The 19,540-nt window shown below is 32.7% G+C and overlaps 1 long non-coding RNA gene across 1 annotated transcript; it reads right to left on the reverse strand.

The window, feature by feature from the left end:
• Positions 1 to 2,081: 2,081 nt before the first annotated feature.
• LOC145313014 (uncharacterized) lies at positions 2,082 to 3,103 on the reverse strand. Its single transcript, XR_013877192.1, has 3 exons — positions 3,034 to 3,103; positions 2,384 to 2,470; positions 2,082 to 2,145 (listed from the first exon to the last, which is right to left on the reverse strand). It is a non-coding gene; the product is annotated as an uncharacterized LOC145313014 (long non-coding RNA).
• Positions 3,104 to 19,540: the final 16,437 nt, after the last annotated feature.

Consider the following 19,540-nt stretch of genomic DNA (forward strand, 5'->3'; position numbering starts at 1 on the left):
ATTATTTTTTGTCCTTGTGGAGGGTTGCTCGGTTCGCAAAATTGGAGGATCCCATGCTTTTCAAGGATGTGTTGTACAATAGGATTTTTGAGTGCAAGGGAAAGAAAATGGGGAGGCTTATTACTCCGGAGGCTAATGCCTCCCTGAGTGCTTTAGGTTATTACCTGTTGATAAGGAGGTTGGTGATACCGTTTGCAGATACAGAATCGGCTACTGAATTCTTCTACGCCCTGAAACAAAAGAGTGGTCAGAATGTGGATGTGTTCTTTAATGAGAAATTACGGTTGTTTAGACTTATGCATCCTGGTCATATTTCTAAACAATCTTGGCGTGATTTTTATAACAACGTGGCGAAGAATTTAATGTTTACAGATTTAGCTAGAGATATGGCCAACTTTGTTGAATCTATGCATTACCTGGAGGATTATAGCTCATTCTTGACTTATTTGATTCGTAGAGGTCAACATTACATCAGCTGGGCTCGTTCTGGACACATTTCACCTGAAAATGTGACGTCATGTTATTCTCAGGCTATGGAAGGGTTGAAATTGGAAGAATCTAGGGAGGTGAAATCTAGGCCTGTGATTAGTGAGGTGCATGTATCCAATTTGGCTGACAGAATCGGGACTGGCGATAATAATGCTTGGATTGAGGGAAAGGATGATATCCCTTGGGATCAAGTTGAGAATGTGATTGGGGCTTTGAATTCGAAGGCTAAGAATATGATTTGTTGGTATTGCGGGAAAGAAGGACATATAGTGGCTGATTGTTGGCAGAAGAGGGATGGTAAGCCGCCTGCCCCTGATTCTCGCATAGGTAAGACCAAGGCTAAGTTCTTTCCGGTCAATAATGAAAAGGGAGAGGGGCCTGGAGTGCCTAATAATCGGGTGATACCTGAGCAGTTTCTGAAGAAATCAGTCAATCAGAGGGGGCCGGCTGTGGATTCTGAAAAAAGCAGAGATGAAAAACAATACGAGGCTATGATTGCTGAAATGGCTAGGTTCAATTATCAATATCCTATGTAGTAGTGTGATGATTGATTCGATGTATAAACCTTATTTTATATATTGTTTCTTTGTTCACATATATTATATCTAGGTTATATTAGTGTAATTGAGTTTTTAAGCTATGTAAAATTTGAAAATTTTTGCTGTTTTGTATTCGGATAATGGCTTTCAATGTTGTGAAGAAGTTTCTGTTTTTGTTAGTCAATGTGTGGAGGTGCTAGTAACTGTTAATGGGAACAATATATTATATAATACATTTAGTACTATTGTGTATAAAATTTGGTAGGTATCTAAATAAAGTTTTAATGAATATTAAACCTTTGAGGGGTACTTACTTGTGTTGCAAGGAGTTTGGTGTCTAGTCACGAGGGGCTGGTGTTCTGCAGGCTGTGCATGACATAATATGTTGATCAGTATGATGGCGGCTGGTGGATGGCGGAGGGCTGGCTGCTGTGTTGTAGATTGATGGCTTTGTGTCTGAAATTTGAAGTTAATTAATTAAATATATACATTAATTATTTATAACATGACATTGAAATTTTAATCCGACAGAACGGTGGCAGAAGTTACTAGGGCTTTAAAGGGATCGTGAAGTCTTGAAGATAAAGAAAGAAAAATGTCTATTTGCGCGGATTTAGAGTTTTTGTACCAGGAGCTGATATTACAGTGGAGGAATTAGGAATTGTTGATACAGGAAATAATTTTAATTCTTTAATATCTAGAGAAACTTTTGATAAACATGAAATTGGTTTCTGTCCTGCTAAGTTATCAGCCTATTCGGTAGATTAAAAGAAAGTTAATATTATTGGATATGTTGAGTTAAAAGTTAGATTTGTGGGAACCAAGCTGTGTTTACAGAAATATTTTATGTACCTGAGGTAACAGGCAAGTTGGTGAATCTCCGTTCTGATTTCCTGAAGAAAAATAAAAATTAATATTTGTTTGAAAATGGATAAATTTGAATTTCATGGGGAATCTGTTCCTATTAATTCTTGTTTACAATAACAGGTAGTGGCTGAACCTACTCTGTCAGGGATAAAGGAGGAGTTAACGTAGTTGATGCGTCGATAAAACCTATTATCTTGCTTAAAAATGTGAAGATGGGGCACTGTTTTGTCATGGACAATCTGGATTCCACCTGTAAGAAAACAAAAAATGTGTTAAAGAAACCAGAAAAGTTGTCAGGACAGAAAATGCATGAGCGAGTACAGTTTATTATTCAACAATTGAAGTTAGAGGAAAATCAGATGATTAAGGAAAATCCAGAATTGAAACCGAAGATTATTAAAATTTGCAACGCGCCATCCTTGTTTTGTGCTTTGATGGACAAGGTGTTATCCATTTCACTAGGGATGTATGGTTTCTGTATCAGTTACCTGGATGATTTGATTGTGTTTTCGGTTAGTCCAGAGGAGCATGTAGAACATTTGCAGACGTTGTTTCCGGTTCTCAGACAGGGCAACCTGGAATGGAATCTGGATAAGTGTGGTTTACTGACTAGAGAATGCCACTATCTGGAGCATATTATTAGTGCCGCCAGATTGAAGATGAATCCTTCATATTTGGAACGGATTAAGGATTGGGGCAAGCCTAAGACAGGAAAGGAGTTACAGAAATTTTTGGGATTCACTAATTATTACAAACGGTTAAGTTTGTTTTAATCATAATCTGCTTAGCTTATTTTCCAGGTATATATTTACGTGTCAGCTAGTTGATGCTAAGACTGAGACAGCAGTGAAGGCTATTTTGGAGAAATTTGTACCTACCTATGGTTTATTTTGGAGAATTTTGTACCTACCTATGGTTTATTTTGGAGAATTTTGTACCTACCTATGGTTTATTTTGGAGAATTTTGTACCTACCTATAATTTATTTCGGGCTTTGAGATCTGACAGAGTTACAAAAAGGGGGTAATGAAAGGATTGGGGGTGGACACCGTTTTAGTTCCTTTCAAGAATCCGAATTTGTACGCAGCTTTAAGAGTAGACAAAAATCATGAAATATTTGGAAAAAAAAAAAAAATTACCTGTGGCAACATTGGTGATTAACTGCTCCAAGAGCTCGAGGACAGGTTATTCGTTTTTTGGTCATATTTGGAATTTCTGAAACATATGGAGGATATAATTAAGAGAATTTTAACAAATTCCAAACTATATTTGGAGGTTCAAAACAAACACAGAGTACAGAAGGAAGCATTAAGAGTGACGTGTCCAAGAAGTTACAGTCTTTCTACGGTGGGCCTTTTATTTTGGTCAAAAAGTTTTTGGATGCTTTGTATGATTTAGCGCCTTTTGGGAATCACCCCCTCCTTCAAGGGATTGAACATAAAAAAATATTATGTATCATTCAAGTCAACGTTGAATTCTGTTTTAAAGGGACTGTGTATGAAATATCTCCCTTTAAATATATGATGGCTGTTGAGTCTGTAGTACCTGTTTTTAAAGCTGGAACGAGTGTTGATGAGGTCAATTTTCCATTGGATTAGTTGTTTCCATTTGCTATCTTTGCCTGAAAAAGTGGTGACGATTAAAATGAGTGGGTCAGTAGCTAAATGGGATACAAAGAGGAGGTTAAATCTCAAGTAGGAGGTCCTGTGGTACATGTGCAGATTAATAAATATAAAAGTTTTATATATATGTTTATATAATGGAGATTCATTAAATTATTGTTTAATTATTTTAATAACAAATATGTGCTTATTAAGCTAGTAAGTTGGAAAGTTGATCTACAATAAAAGTTAAGTCCAGTTGATAGTTGGAACTGAGATTGTGAGCAATTAAATCATAATATCGAGTTATAGTGGTAAACCATCAAAATCAGGTAAACATTTTTATTTTGTCTGGTTTTGGGAAATTGTCTTTTACATTTTTATGTGATGCTGAAATGTACCTGTATTAATGACAGAGTGGAATGGCAGAACTGTGAGATTCTGATTGTTCGGTTTTTGGGCTGGTTCACAACAGATCACAAGAAGATAGGTGTCATTTCAGTAATTTTTGGGCTGTAGAAATTGCAAATATCACCTTGTTTATTATTTTTAATTTTAAATATGGCGTCTGAAGTCATGGTGGCCAAAATTGGTTGGCGATTTCTCCACATTTTTCATTAGGATTGGAGTAGGAGGAAAAATTGACATTTTCAGATTTTTTTGATGGATTTGTATTATTTTATTCCTGAATAAAATAATAAATATTCCTGATGTGTTTTTGTGGGTTACATCAGCCAAGCTGAAATTTGTCCTGGATGCATAAAGTGGAGGAGAATAGTGTTTTATTGTTGCAGCTGACTTCTATATATCATCAAGTGGAAAGGATTGGTTTGTACATTTATTATGGTTGACTGATAGCTGGCAGCATTTTGTCATGGTGGTGATTGGCGCGGCTGGAGTGTGAAATTTTCTTGATATTTTTCGATTTGTACCTTGGCATCCCTGACATAAAATTGATATGATGATTCATATAATGTAATCTGTTTTAAATGTCGTCTTAAATATAAAAAATATTGAAATTGTAATTATCAGGAAAGATGGATGATAAAGAGAGACATCGGCTGGTTTCTGGTCGGTTGCAAGAGGAACACGAGAGGTCTTTAGAGAGGTTGGAGGATGGTAGGACCAACAGGCGGCGGGTGGTGTACAGAAAGGATGATAAGGCTGGTCCCAGTAGGGCTGGTCCCAGTAGAAGACAGCATAAGGATGGGCGGCAGGTGGTGTACAGAATGGATGATAGGGCTGGTCCCAGTAGAAGACAGCATAAGGATGGGCGGCCCAGGTATGAATTTAATGATGAGTTTTTGAAGTTTCTGAAGAATAATGATGATATTGGCAAGGACGGTTTGGAAGTGAATCTTGATGCATGGGACAGGTGGCCGAGCGGTCAAAGTGGTCTGGAGGAGGGCGAAGGAGGGTCAGGAAGAGGTGTGGCCAAGCGTCCTGCTGTTGGGTTAGATAATTTGGGTTCTAAAAATAAAAATTTGAGAGTAGAGGTGACATGTATTTTAAAGGTGGAAGCAGTAGTTCAACAGGTGGAAAATGCTTTGACAAGTCATGGGGCCAGTGTGAAGGGGGTTAATTTAGACATGTCACAGAAAGAGGCAGAAGTTCAGAGACATTTGACAAATATATTCAGCGAGATCAGGCGCAAAATAAGTAAAGATCTACCTGCTGTACCTTGGCAGCTGCAACAGGCTGGGAGTACTAGTGGGGCGGTGGCTGCCAGTCCGTACGTCCATTTAAAACATGCTGATTTGTTACTATGTTATAATTATCCTATTCATCTGATTTTTAGAATACTGATTTCTATTACCACAAGGTACAATATTATAATCATCTCTATAATCAAGTCCTAAAAATGTTTCTAAAAATGTACGTTTGTCCTGCCTTTTTAGAGCTTAACTTTATGGATGTCGTAATCCTTGTTTCTAAAGAATCCTGACTGTCGCACAATTGTTAATTATTAAGAATCCTCGCTATGAATGATATCTGCTTTTATATTATATAGGCCAACTGTACTGTTTTTATATGCATTGTTATCAATTTATAGCAATTTAAGATGCAATGGAAAGAAAATAATAGACAAATATAAATATTATAAAAATCTAAAAATATTATAAAATCTAAAATAAGAAATTGGGTTATCAAATTCGACTCCCCCCTCCTCAAGTGCCCCTAGAGGCCTCTAGGGGCTTAGCTGCTAGTCTTTATAATAAAGTAACAATATGTTTGTTTGTCTGTTTGTTTGTACGAAATTTTTTACGTGACCTGAACGCCAAATAGAAATGTTACGTATTATTTAAAAAATCGAAGTGCTACTAGAGGCCTCTAGGGGCGTAGCCGCAAGGAAATAAAATAATAGTACATTTAATGTGCGACATTTTGATATAGTTTTCTGACAAAAACCAATTGAGGTAAAACAATTTCCCAAAAGAAAGAAAAAAAGAAAAAAGTTTTGTGTAAATGTCAATAAATTTGTCGATATCCACACCATTTAGATAACAGGGCTATGGGAATATAACAATAGTTAATAAACTAATTTCCCCCCAATTCTTGTATGCAAAGTGTTACCTTTTGAGCATTTAAGTATTGGAGTAAGAAATATTTAACTGCCATTGACCTCTCCATCCCTGATTAGACAGCAAACATATCTTTTTGTAGGTAGCCAAATATTTGCAAATAAACAAGCAAAATTTTGTCCAAAGTAGTATAGTTTTTTGAACAAATAAATATATAATACTAAGAAGAAATAGCCCCTTGAGACAAAGGGCGAAGAATAAGAAGTAAAAGGGAAAAAATGAAGGAAAAGTAAAATGAACATCTTTCTCTTTCTTTAATGCACTAAATGTCCATCATTTGGAAAAGTTTACCGCAAACGCAAAGACTGTCCACTGAGACTTGTAGAGAAGCTACGTTTTATACAAACAAACAAAGAAGCGGCTTTTTATTATTATATTAAAAAATGTTATTATATTAAACGTTTTATTAAATTCAAAACTACATTTTTTATCTTTTTGCCAAATAAGGATCGCAACAAGATGATTACTGAGCATTGTTATTTGTTAAAAGACAATTCTTTTATGTCACGCTTTACTTTAAAAATATTTTAAAAGGTACGTCGTAAAAATTGTTATTTTAAACTTTTTAAATAGCTTGAAACCTCCCTAATACAAACACAAAGTTTAAGATCTTGTGAAAAAATATTCATACAATAAATGAATTCTTAATAAGAAATTTTTTTTTATTTTTATAGTTTCTTTTTAAAAGAGAAGCTACTCTATAGTTTTTTTCGTTAATTTAGGCATGTATACCACATTACCGTACGTCCATTTTAAATATGTTGATTTTTTTACTTTTTCAACAACAAATTTTTATATTATCTAATTATCCGATTGATCTGATTTTCGGTATTCTGATTCCTGGGACAACAAATTTAAATATTACAATATTATCCTGTATCAAGCAGTTTTTCAACAAATTTACTTACATTTTTGTTTCAGAGCTTCGTTTTTATGGATATTGTCATCCTTGTTTAATTGTTGATATGATTGTTCCAACTACAAGAAAGTTTGATTAGAATTAGTGTGATATCAGGGATATAAAAGGATAAGACAATGGCCGATAAATTGATGGACATACACAATTAATATACACAAAATAATCTCATCTGTAGATTACAATTAATCGTTAAAAGGTTTGGACACCTAACTTATAAACCAACCAATCAAAATTAAATAAAAATCGTCTATCTTGTTGAGCCAACGAATAAGAAAACGTATTTATAAAACTTCGGGGACTAGAGTTTAATATACAGCCCAATGTCCCCTCCATCCACATACTAAATACACAAACTAATTTGTGTTCACTCATTTCCGCGTGTAAACAAAGACTATTTATTACAGACATAAACCAACATGATTAAAAGCTAAGTCCATTAAGCTAAATTTGGGCAGTTATTCTTATATTGAATTAGGTCAACTAACGTCCTTTAATTGCTCATTTAATGGTAATTTAAAGCCCAATCTGTACAACTTTTGTACCACTTTTGATTCCTGTGACGTCATAAAAATAAGGGATTCTCCATCTCTTTTTTAGAGGTTTTCTTTCCCACTTCTTCTCTTATCTCCCTCATTTTTATGACGTCACAGGAATCAAAAGTGGTAAAAAAGTAGTACAGATGGGCTTCGTCGAAATAATTTTTAAAAATCATCCTTACTTTGTATAACATTATTTTCTTATCTCCTAACTACCATATATGTAAAATTCTACTAGGGGTTAAAGCCCTAAAGAAAATTAGTCAAATTAATAGGCATTTTACTTATTTAAACAAGGGTAATTTTGTACATTGTAAGTTAAATAACGAAATTGTATCAAAGTATAATAATAGAGCATTACCTACAAACTTGCAGATAATACAATTTATAGAGTAGCTTTTTTTAAAAACATTAATTTCTTATCTTTTAACTTCCTTATATGTAAAATTCTACTAGGGGTTAAAGCCCTAAAGAAAATTAGTCAAATTAATAGGCATTTTACTTATTTAAACAAGGGTAATTTTGTACTTTTTATGAGTAGCCTTTGAATTGATTGAAGCATCGTATAACATTGCAAGTTGAATTACGAAATTGTATAAAAGTATAATAACAGAGCATTACCTACAAACTTACGAATTATATAATATTTATAGAGTAGCTCATTTAAAAAACATTAATTTCTTATCTTTTAACTTCCTTATATGTAAACTTACAGTAGGGGTGAAAGCCCTAAAGAAAATTAGTCAAAATTGAATAATTAATTTCTTTTATTAAAACGAGGGCGAATTTATTCTTTGGAAGCAGAGTCTTTGAATAGATTGAAACATCAAATGACATTGTTAGTTAAACTACAAAATTATATCATAGTATCATATAGACTATATTAGAGCATTAACTACAAACTCACAGATTATACAATTCATAGAGTAGCTTTTTTTAAAAACATTAATTTCTTATCTTTTAACTTCCTTATATGTAAAATTCTACTAGGGGTTAAAGCCCTCAAGAAAATTAGTCAAATTCAAATAATGAGTAAATTACTTTATTAAAACTACTAGCGGCTTCACCCCTAGCCACTAGGGGCTTTGCCTCAAGAGGTAATTAAAAAAATATTTAGTACCTCTAGTGCAACAACCATCACATTAAAAAAATTAGGGGAGGATTTTTTTGTTTTTGGGGGGTTGTGGGTGTCCCACCCTCCAAGAAAATAGCCTAAAACCACCACAGGACTAGTAGGTATATTCCCTGAAAAGTAGAGCCCAATCGGTTCAGCGGTTACTGAGAACTGAAGCTTCGGACAGTCAGACAGACGGAAGAACAGACATCAAGCTACTTTGTATTATAGATAGCTAAATAGTTGGCATATTACAAATTGTGCTAGCTTTAGATTTGCATGCAGTCGTTGTGTGATTTCAATAATTTACATACGCAAATTTAAACGCGAATGCTGCGAGGAAAGGTAAGGAAAAGAAGAAAAAAACTGGTTTTAATCTTATGATCGTACATTTTTGTATTTGTAGAAAACTGGATATAATACGATGCTAGACATGCTTTTTTCGTATGGATGAGAACCGGTTATAATCAACCGGATTCGAATCGGTTTTGAATGAATACGAGAAATTCTTTTCTGATTTTTAATTTTCATGTTCTTAGTATCAGGGCTCGGCAGCTGCACGTAAGCTACAACAAAGCCTCAAATAAAATCAAAACCCGTTTGGATGCTTAATATTTTATTTTCAAAAATAGGTATGCCATATTTGGGTCAGGTTTAGACTGACAACGGATTTTTGAAATTGTAAAAGGTTTATTTTCCTAGGGCTTTCAGTAGAACCAAATTAATTAAATTAAACTAATTAATTAATTAATTAAATTGATTAAATCTACGTCTGTTTTCTTTTAATCTATTTCCCTGTCCTTTCCTAAATATCCTGACTTAGCAACAAGACATTGAGGAGCCTAAAAATAAAATAAAAAAAATATAGAGGCATTAAAAGAATATTGCTCCTAAAAAAATTCGACTTAAGTTACTGGTTGCTTTTTAATTATCTTTCTCGTATTCATTCGAATCCGGTGGATAGGAACCGGTTCTCATCCATACGAAAACTTTCGGCACCTCGGGGCTAAAAAACTGGTTTTACTCTTATAATTGTACATTCTATATCCGCGGAAAGCCGTTTATAATACGATGAAAGAAATAAATATTCTATCACCCAGGGCGAGAGGTGACATTGGATTGTAAATTATAATGGTACCGAGAGTTTTAAAAACACACTCTCCTATTTGTTGTCGTAAAACTTTGGGTACTTTTGTCAAATCTTGACTGCCGTGTCCAAACTTTTTAACCAATAATCTTAACCTAAAGTAGGAGTAATTTTGTTTATCATCATTGGAGATGAACATCAATTTATTTTAGGATAAAAGAAAAAATAATGTGACTTCTAAATGCTTGAAGATGCTATTTAAAGATAAAGATATAATTAGACCTGATTTAAATAAGATTGCATGAAATGTTAAATGTCTACATGAAAAATAAGCATCTTTTTTTCCTTTTACATAATTGAATTTTATTTTGGGTGTGCCATGGCTTCTGCAAAAGGTTTTATTTTTACATTTTTCAACGATATAAGAATAGCATTTATTACACTTACAAATACTTTAAACATGCAAAAGCTATCTTTTTTCTAGTGAATATTCCCCTAATCTAATTTGATATGAAATTTAGAAAATATTATTTGCTACGTTTAAACGGCTTTTATTCAGTAAGAGATTATACATTTTCTAAATTAAAATTTACATTAAAAAGTATTCTTTCCCATTTCTGGACATAGACGTGTTTGGCTTTAATTTGGAAAAAAATATGAAGAAAAAAGTTTGACATATTCTTGTCAAAAGTATCTTACCAAGTTCTTTTTTCTAGGAAAATTATTCAATTTCTTTTCCTAATTATAGGCAGCACAACTAGGATAATCTTGTTTAAAAGCGTCGTAGAGCATTTTAATAGTATATACATAAAATTCATAAAAATTATAAGCCACTTCAGAACATCAGAAAAATAAAGTCGTTAATTTGATATTAGGTGAAATTGCTCATTAAATCTGTTTTAAAGTATTCTTTTTCTCGTATTCATTCGAATCCGGTGGTTAGGAACCGGTTCTCATCCATACGAAAAAATTATGTCTAGCATCGTATTATATCTAGCTTTCTACGAATATAAAAATGTACAATCATAACATGAAAACCACTTTTTTAGCCGGTGCCTTCTATTGTACATTCTATATCCGTGGAAAGCCGTTTATAATACGATGCGAGAAATAACTATTATTTTGCTTGAATTTGAACCTTTAACGTAAAATTAGAAAATTCAGGTCATGGAAAGAAAACGAAGTTGCGGGTTTCGTCGCATTTTCACAGAAGCTTTTAAAAGGTTATTTTATGTTAGGTTAGGTAAGTGTTAATGATTGCCCTGCAGGGTCTAGAATTAGCAGAAAAGCTACTGTTTAAATGCGACGAAACCCGAAACTTCGTTTATATTCCATGATCCCAAAATTCTTGTTATAACTAAATTTAAAGCTGACTGTAAGTTTAAATACTCCGTTTGCAAATTAACATTTGCAATATAAACATGCATTTTACACATAGTTACATAGTCACAGACACAGTGAGGGAAGGTAAGTACTTGAGCGAATAATATTAATGCCGGGTTTTAGTCTGGGCCACATTACGTCATACTAGAGACGTTTTTATTGCTGCTTTATCATGAGCCTGACATCAACAGTAACAGAAGAGGAATTGTCTTGGCCTAAAACAGACGCAACGCATTACCATACAAAGTTTGACCGACTTTAAAGTAAGAAATTGATCAGGACTCACAGAAATAGTGAAGGAAGAATAACCTTACAGATGGAAAGACAGACTGACGGGTTAGATACATTGGTTGACTTTGCAACTATGCTTAGGTCATTACGTTACTTGGTTTTATAAGAATCTTATGGTTATACAATTAGACTTTGAAGTCTTTAAAAAAACTATAATTGCATTTTCTTTCTTTAATTTAGTCCTTTTTAGTAGTAAATAGACGTAAAAGGAAAACACCATAAAACATGTTATAAACCTTTTATTTTCATAAAATGTGTTTCTTATATAACAATTATTTTATGATTTCGTGACGACCAATAAATTTGACAGTGGGTGTTTTTTTAGAATTTGATATGAGATAAAATAAACTAAATAACAAAATTTTTCAAATACCATGAAAAAATTTGTCTTTAAATAGCGCATCAACAAAAAATTTTCTTTATTTAGTAGCGAAGCTACTCTATAGTTGTTTCTGTCTGTATGTACTGCTGTTTGTCACTAATGTTAGACTGAGGGGGTTACCAATTTTAGTGCAGATGATTAATTCACTTTCCTTTACTCCCCCATTGCTTATCGCATCTTCTTATTAACAGCTTTCCGCGGATATTAAAATAAAACTATTTTTCTTGGCCCCGAGAAGTCTAAGACCCAGGCTTACAAAACTGGTATTAATTTTATGATTGTTTTATGATCTATGGGTTGAATTAATCGGTTTGAAAGCCATTCTAGAAATCTTAATTTCTTTTCTAATTTTTTTATAACGCATTCTTAGTTTTTAAAATCATAATTAATGCATATGGAATAAATTTTCAAAAACTTAAAAAGAAATAAAAATGCTTAAAATGTACTACAAAAAAAAAACATTTGTTTGTCTTGTGCTAGTAAAAATACTCATATTATGTCAATCTTCTTACATTTTTCAAACAAGAGTGAAAACATCTATAGCCAGGGAAAAGGGAATGTGATACTGACAAACAATTCTAAAGGAAAATTTCCACACAACCTCCTTCCCATTTTCCTCCCCTTCTTACCCAACCATCTTCAGTTACATGAAAAAAAAACAAGATATAAACCAACCTTACTTCAAAAGGTTTCGTAATTTTTTTGTAGAATTGATTGTTAGAATAGCTAGGCCTGTCCAAAACTAATTTAGTATTATATTTGGAAAACATAAATCTAGATAATTTTGAATGATAAATTGAACAATTGTGTAGCTTAATGCTCGAAATATGCCAAGGCATTGCCTCCTTTTCAAGCTGTTCTATTCATTCATCTCATATTCAAACAATTTTTAAAGTCTATACTTATGACACGTTTTAATCTTCATTAATTAAAACTTTGAAGTTATCTTTCTCAATTTGCTAACATTTTTTGTGTAACGTAGCATAAAGGATAATCAATAAATAACAAACAGACATGTAAAAGTCTAGAGAAGCTACGCTACTAAAAAATCAATAAATTATTATTTAAAAACTTTACATTTTTTCAATGAACAAAGGTCGCTATGCTATTAGATTTTAAACAGTTATGATTGTAGTTTAAGCATTATTTTCATTAATGCTTACAAAAAAAATTTACCCCAGGGGTTAAGTTTGCTTCGGGGAGGGGGGGGGTAATTATCCCCCCTGAAATCTGATGGCAGGGGTACATTTTTTTTACACCCCCAAAATTTACCCCCGGGTTAAAAAAAATTTGTTGGGGGGAGGGGTAATTTAATTATGTAAAAAGGTACCTACCTAATAATGAAATACTATTAAATATTTAGCGCCAAATTTTTTATGCTAGGGACGTCCTTGCATATAATTATTTTAAATTTATTCTAAAATGCTTTTTTTTGCTGTTTGATTTCTTCTTTTTTATAGCTGCAATATGTGTTGTGCTACGTAAGAATTAATGCACGTGTACTTGTTTCTGTAAATTTACGTGCAATCTTTTTTTCACTTTCATATAAAAGGATTTATAGTAATCCAATTGTATTTTTCTATTCTATAATTATGAGGATATTTATTTTGATAATTCTTTATAATAAAGTAACAGGATGTCTGTCTGTTTGTTTGTCTGTTTGTTTGTCTGTGTGTTTGTATATTTGTACCGAAGGATCTCGCTAACCGTTGAACCGATCGGATTCTTCAAAATATGAATCTACTTGCCATTTCATCTATGAACACAAAAATTCCTTAGTATTACAAGGCCTAGAAATTATTAAAAATCAGACCAAAGACTGAGTACAAATGTCAATAACTAGTAAATGAAATAGCCTAAAACCCACTAAGGAACAGTGTAAACTTTTCTTTACAAGGACAAATAAATTGGTGCAACTATTTTGAACAAAAACTTTAACGCTATGTAGATAAAGAAATACCCAAAAACCAATTTAAGACAAGAATGATCCTTCCCTAAACTACTTCTTGTTATTTGGTTTAGATTAGTTTACAATTTTTTATGATCTTTTTCTCTACCCCGTGCAATTTTGTGTAGGCTTTTGCAATATTTTCTGCAATTTCTTATAAAACAAATTTGTTTGAAAATTATAGCCGCTTTTTTTTATAGCCAGCCTGTGTGTTTTCTTAAACGTTTTTTTTTATGGTTTTATTAAAATTTAATTTGTTGGGAACTGTTTTTTTTATATTTTTGAAACACATTATCTCATTTATTCATTTATTGGCTTAAGAACATTGGAGCCTATTATTGAATTATTTTTGGATTTAAAAATTAGCAGTTTACATACAGTTTCAATACTTTTTAAAAATCTACAGAAAGGGTAATTTTGTTGATCATAAATTGAGGTGAACATCAACTTATTGTCCATAATCTTATCCCTTAAAACCCCTGATTTGTTAGGGTTGACTGTTTTTGAATGAAATTTATTTTATGACACATAGTAAAATATACATGAAATAAATAATCACAAACAAGCAGTAAAATTTATCATGATTAATTAATTACAGTATAATTGCAAGGTTGATAATACCCACATAAGACAAAAAAAATGAAAATACGTGACAAAGGACTAAATAATTTCTCTCGAGGTGATATTTTCAAACCTTCCTCATGAAAAAATACAAGACCAAGCTTCACGGAAAATTGTTAATTTCTAAGTCAATACTGCACCTAAATTAAAAAATATAAAGTCATGACTTAGTCTCAAATTTAAACCCACTTGGGTGCCTTGAAAATTTGTGGCAAAGTTGGAATGCCATATTAGGGTCAGGTTTAAACTTTTAGAGCTGATTTTTAAAATTGTAAAAGGTTAATTTCCACGAGTCTTGCAGGCGGCTACCAAGTCCCGGATATAGTACTGTTTTTATCAATCTGTTATAAACTGTACTTGCCAAGTGATAATAAATCATTATTGATAAATCAAAGTTGACAGAAGACAGGGTTAACACAAAATTGATTTATCAAGGTGATATCAATTCTATGGATTGGAACAATTCTTATAAAAACAAAGAAAAATATATGAAATAATTTACACTTTTCTTCTTAGAGCTTTTATAAACATTCTTCCTCCAAATGAGGAAAAAATGATTAAGCATATTGATATTAATTTTATTAATAGTAAGGCTCTGTATTCAAAGGGGTAAGAAATGATAATAAAATAGCCTAAAACCTGTTCGAGACCTCTTTGAAGCTTATTTAAAATAAGAAATCTCAATCAAAAGTTATTTAAATCTTTATCTTCAGACAAAAAAAACCTTACTGCTTAACATAATAGGATAGTATATTGTAATTGTTCACAAAAGAAATTTTAATATTTTACATTTTGCCTTTCTATCTTTTTTATCATAAAATATGTCAGTGCCCTTGCTCAACTCTTGAATTTTTTTAAAATTATTGTTCACAGTTAATCAATTTTCAAGTTTAAAAAATATAAACAAGAACAACCATGTTCATAATAAATCTCAAATATGTTTAATTCAAAATAATAGATAAATATTTTGATTCTTCAATTTTTTCTAACTATATAAATCTTTTAAAATGTGTGCTCTTCATATGTCTGTATCTTAACAAATCATATGAGTTAGAATTATTGAATGATTTGTCTTTTCTTTATGGATCTAGACAGCCTTTAGCCTTTTTGGTGAAAGGTTAATTGACATGTAAAGTACTATTGAAAAATGTTAGCATCATATTCCAAAAACATTTATTACACTTCTTCTACTGTTAATTGCAAAGTTAATAGTTTTTATTCAAAATCTAATACATCATCTAACAAACAGACAGTTTATTAGACAGAGAACTAAGAAAAGCTATGCTGTTTTAAAAACTCAAAGTTTTAAAAATGTGTTTTAATCAGTTAGTTAAATGACCTTCATTAATATTTCTTTCAAATCTTAATATGCTCATGTAGATCCAGGGAAAGTCAATGAAATTCTAAAGAAAAAATGTCTGTTATGCCTCCAAAGTCCATAGACTTCTTCAATAATTAAACTCTTCAAGTAAGGCTCGCAGCCGCGCGTTAATCGTCTGTAAGCCTCAAGGAAATCAACCTTTTACAATTAAATTCAAGGCTTCATCAAACAAGACGCATACAACAAACTCATAATAAGCAAGATGAAGACAAAGAAAGTCCCTCAAAAAAAAATTTTGACGTCATAAAAATGAGGGATGATGAGAGGAGGAGTGGGAAAGAAAACCCCTGAAAAAGAGATGGATAATCCCTCGTTTTTATGACGTAACATTCTGATTTTAGTCTAAAAGTCATAATTATAAGTTAACCCTGTTTATGGGACAAGGAATTATCCATAATATGTCACATGTCTCTGACATAGCAGCAGAATATATGATCAAAGCCTTTAATGTTTCTGCTGTTTGAAATGTTTTTCAGAATCCCAATACCAGTCCTTGATTAAAATGCATATATAAATATTGTAATTGTAAATCTGTCTATGTTTTTTGTGTGTCTCTCTCTTTGTGTGTGTGTGTGTGAGTTGTGTGTGTGTATTAAAGTCTACTTGACATTTGTCAGGGATGTCTACTAGCAGTCTCTCCCTTTTCTATGTGAAAAATCAAGGTCTACATACTTGAGGACGCTTTAAGAGTTTTATATGGCAATGACTTTACTTTCCTTTATGAGTTTAAAATTCAATCATCATTTTTCTGCTTTTCTTCTTACTAGGATGATTTTAAAAAATTGGCAATGGCCCTTGATTAACTTGGAACCTGTAAATAGATCCTAAGAATGAAACATATTAATCTTATCTATAATACAAAATAGAATGAGATTGTCTGTCCGTCTGAAGCTTAAGATCTCAGTATCGCTTTACTGATAGGGCTCTACTCTTCATTGAATATATATAATGGTCCTGTGACGGTTTTAGGCTATTTTCTTTGGGGGAATAAAAAAATCTCCTCCCCCCCACAAAAAAATTATCCTCCTCCCAAATTTTTTTTTGTAACCAAAACAAGGGGAAATGTGAAATTTTTGGTGTATATGTGGTATCCGCCTAGGATAAATGGCAGACACCAGAGTTCAAATGACTACGGCAGTGTGAACAGACGTGGACACCTATACTATAGAGAAGCTACGCTTCTCTAGCAATCACTAAATAATAAACAGAGTCTATTCAGTTGTTTCTTTATTGAGGGTCTAAGGATTACTAAAGTTGTACAACATAATATAAATACATATGGATTAGGAATAAAGATAGTTAAAGGTAAATCATACAAGTAAAACATAGATAGTTGCAATGGTTAGGTAGATGGCTATCCCTGTCCGGGGGAGGCAGGATTGCCCATGGAACAGCACAATAGGTAGATAAGCATAGAGGGGTTGAGTGGTAGGTCTGGGTACTAAAAGGGAAGGTTTGATGATTACTGTGACAACAACAGTCTGTGTGGGGGTGATTCTATCAGGTGAGGGAAGGCTTAGATCCTTTATCCTCAGGGCTGAGGTGGTGCTGATAACTTGGTGGTTGAAGGGGAAGGTTCCGGTGCTTAAGAAGGGAGAGGGAGGGGTAACACCCCTCCCTCCACTTGCAGGACAACTGAGAGATGAAATCAATACCGTTATCTGACATATTTTCAGGTGGCTTTACAATTGTAGAATAACAGGATTTAGCTGGGTGCGTAGCATCACTATAATGTCTTGGTTTCTGCATGGCCCAGAGTTGCCGCATACCACATATACCGCGAAAACCTGTGTTTAATTTTACCACAGAATAATTTTACAAAGAATATTTTTTTAAATATCTTTCTAGCTTTAAGAAAAATTCTATATAGAAGGGGGACTTCTCATTACCTCATAGGGCGAAGCCCCTTGGGGCTAGGGGCGAAGCCGCTAGTAGATTTTAAAGAACATGCATTCTTATTTAATAATCAATTTTTGTTTTATAATAATATTCAAAACTTAATGAAAATTAATTACAGATACATTCAAGCATCCTAATCTACATAATAAACTTTAACCCAGCCTACTATAAAAGTTGCGTTTTTGCTATAATTATAGAATTTGCATTCATTCGTGTTAAGTCATTTTTGCAGACACAAAGCATAAATTTGCAATGTTTTAGTAAAATCAACAAAAAAAATATGAAAATTGTAGCCAGTATAAATATGCCAATAGATAACTCACTTACATTAAGAATTGTGTTTCCAGCCAAATTCGCTATGGTGTTTGGATGTATAGATAGTTTTATGTTTTAATGTTTATTAATTTAGGTCAGGTTAGGTTAGGTTACACTGGGTACTGGATATTCCTGCAGGGTTAGTGCTCCACGCAGGGGTTGGCCATTAGAAAAAAATTGGAGGGGGATGAAGTTTCAGTCCTCGATAGGAACTTTGAGTAAATGCACTAATAATAGTTATTTCTCGCATCGTATTATAAACAGCTTTCCGCGGATATAGAATATACAATTATAAGCCTTCGGCAGCTCGGGCCTAAAAAAACTGGTTTTAAATCTTATGATTGTACATTTTTATATTCGTAGAAAGCTGGATATAATACGATGCTACAAAATATGGATGACAACCGGTTCCTATCCACCGGATTCGAATGAATAGGAGAATAGTTATTTCTTTCATCGTATTATAAACCGCTTTCCGCATCTAATAATTGTACATTTCTATATTCGTAGAAAGCAGTTTATAATACGATGCTAGACATAGTTATTGATAAGAACCGGTTCCTATCCACCGGATTCGAATGAATACGAGAATAGTTATTTCTTTCATCGTATCATAAACGGCTTTCTGCGGATATAGAATGTACAATTATAAGATTAAAACCAGTTTTAATAGCCCCGAGGTGCCGAAGGCACGGGCTAAAAAAATTGGTTTTTATCTTATGATTGTACATTTTTATATTCGTAGAAAGCTGGATATAATACGATGCTAGACATAGTTTTTTCGTATGGATGAGAACCGGTTCCTATCCACCGGATTCGAATGAATACGAGAAAACATATTAAAAATTTAGCATTATCTAGTAAACTGGACATATTTGTTATCGGTCGAAAAGACTGGGAACACTCTAAAATTATATTTTCGTTGTTTTATATGACAGTCATAATATTTAGACATTATTAGAATAAATCGCGTGCCAAAAACACATTTTTGCATTGTATTTTTTGCAACACATAAAAGCAAAATTGTTTTGTGATTGTTTGTTATGTAAATTTTTGTATGAAAATTTATATTTTGCCGTATGTTTAAGAGTAGAGCAATGCAATTAGAATTATTTGAATTTTCCTGTTAGGTTAGATTAACATGAAAAAGAGTCAAATTTAACCACATTTATTATGTTCTTGGTTTTATAGTACATAAGTTTTAAAGAAAAACAAGGATGTATTAATGTCTAGGGATCCTTTTCAAGTTATATCATATAACTAATTAAAATCTTTTTTCACACAAAGCGTTATATTTAAAAGCAATGAGCTTTGGAACATGTAGGTATTGGTCAGGGGACATTTCTGAAGAAATTTGGAAAATATTTTACATTCCCTTAAAGAAATTTTATTTCAATTATGCGTTTTGGAAATTTAGTGGATTGGGGAATTCTCCTAAAAATATTAGAAACCTATGTCATATTGCACCCAAAAGTAGGGTTGGGCCGGTTACTTTTTTGGCCGGACCGGATACCGGATATCCGGCTGCTTTCTAATACCGGATATTCGGTATCCGGCCGGATATATGGTCAACGCCAGATATCCGGC

This window comes from Acartia tonsa, chromosome 3 (genome assembly GCF_053477335.1).
Source record: "Acartia tonsa isolate MP-2025a chromosome 3, ASM5347733v1, whole genome shotgun sequence".
NCBI classification, from domain to species: Eukaryota; Metazoa; Arthropoda; class Copepoda; order Calanoida; family Acartiidae; genus Acartia; species Acartia tonsa.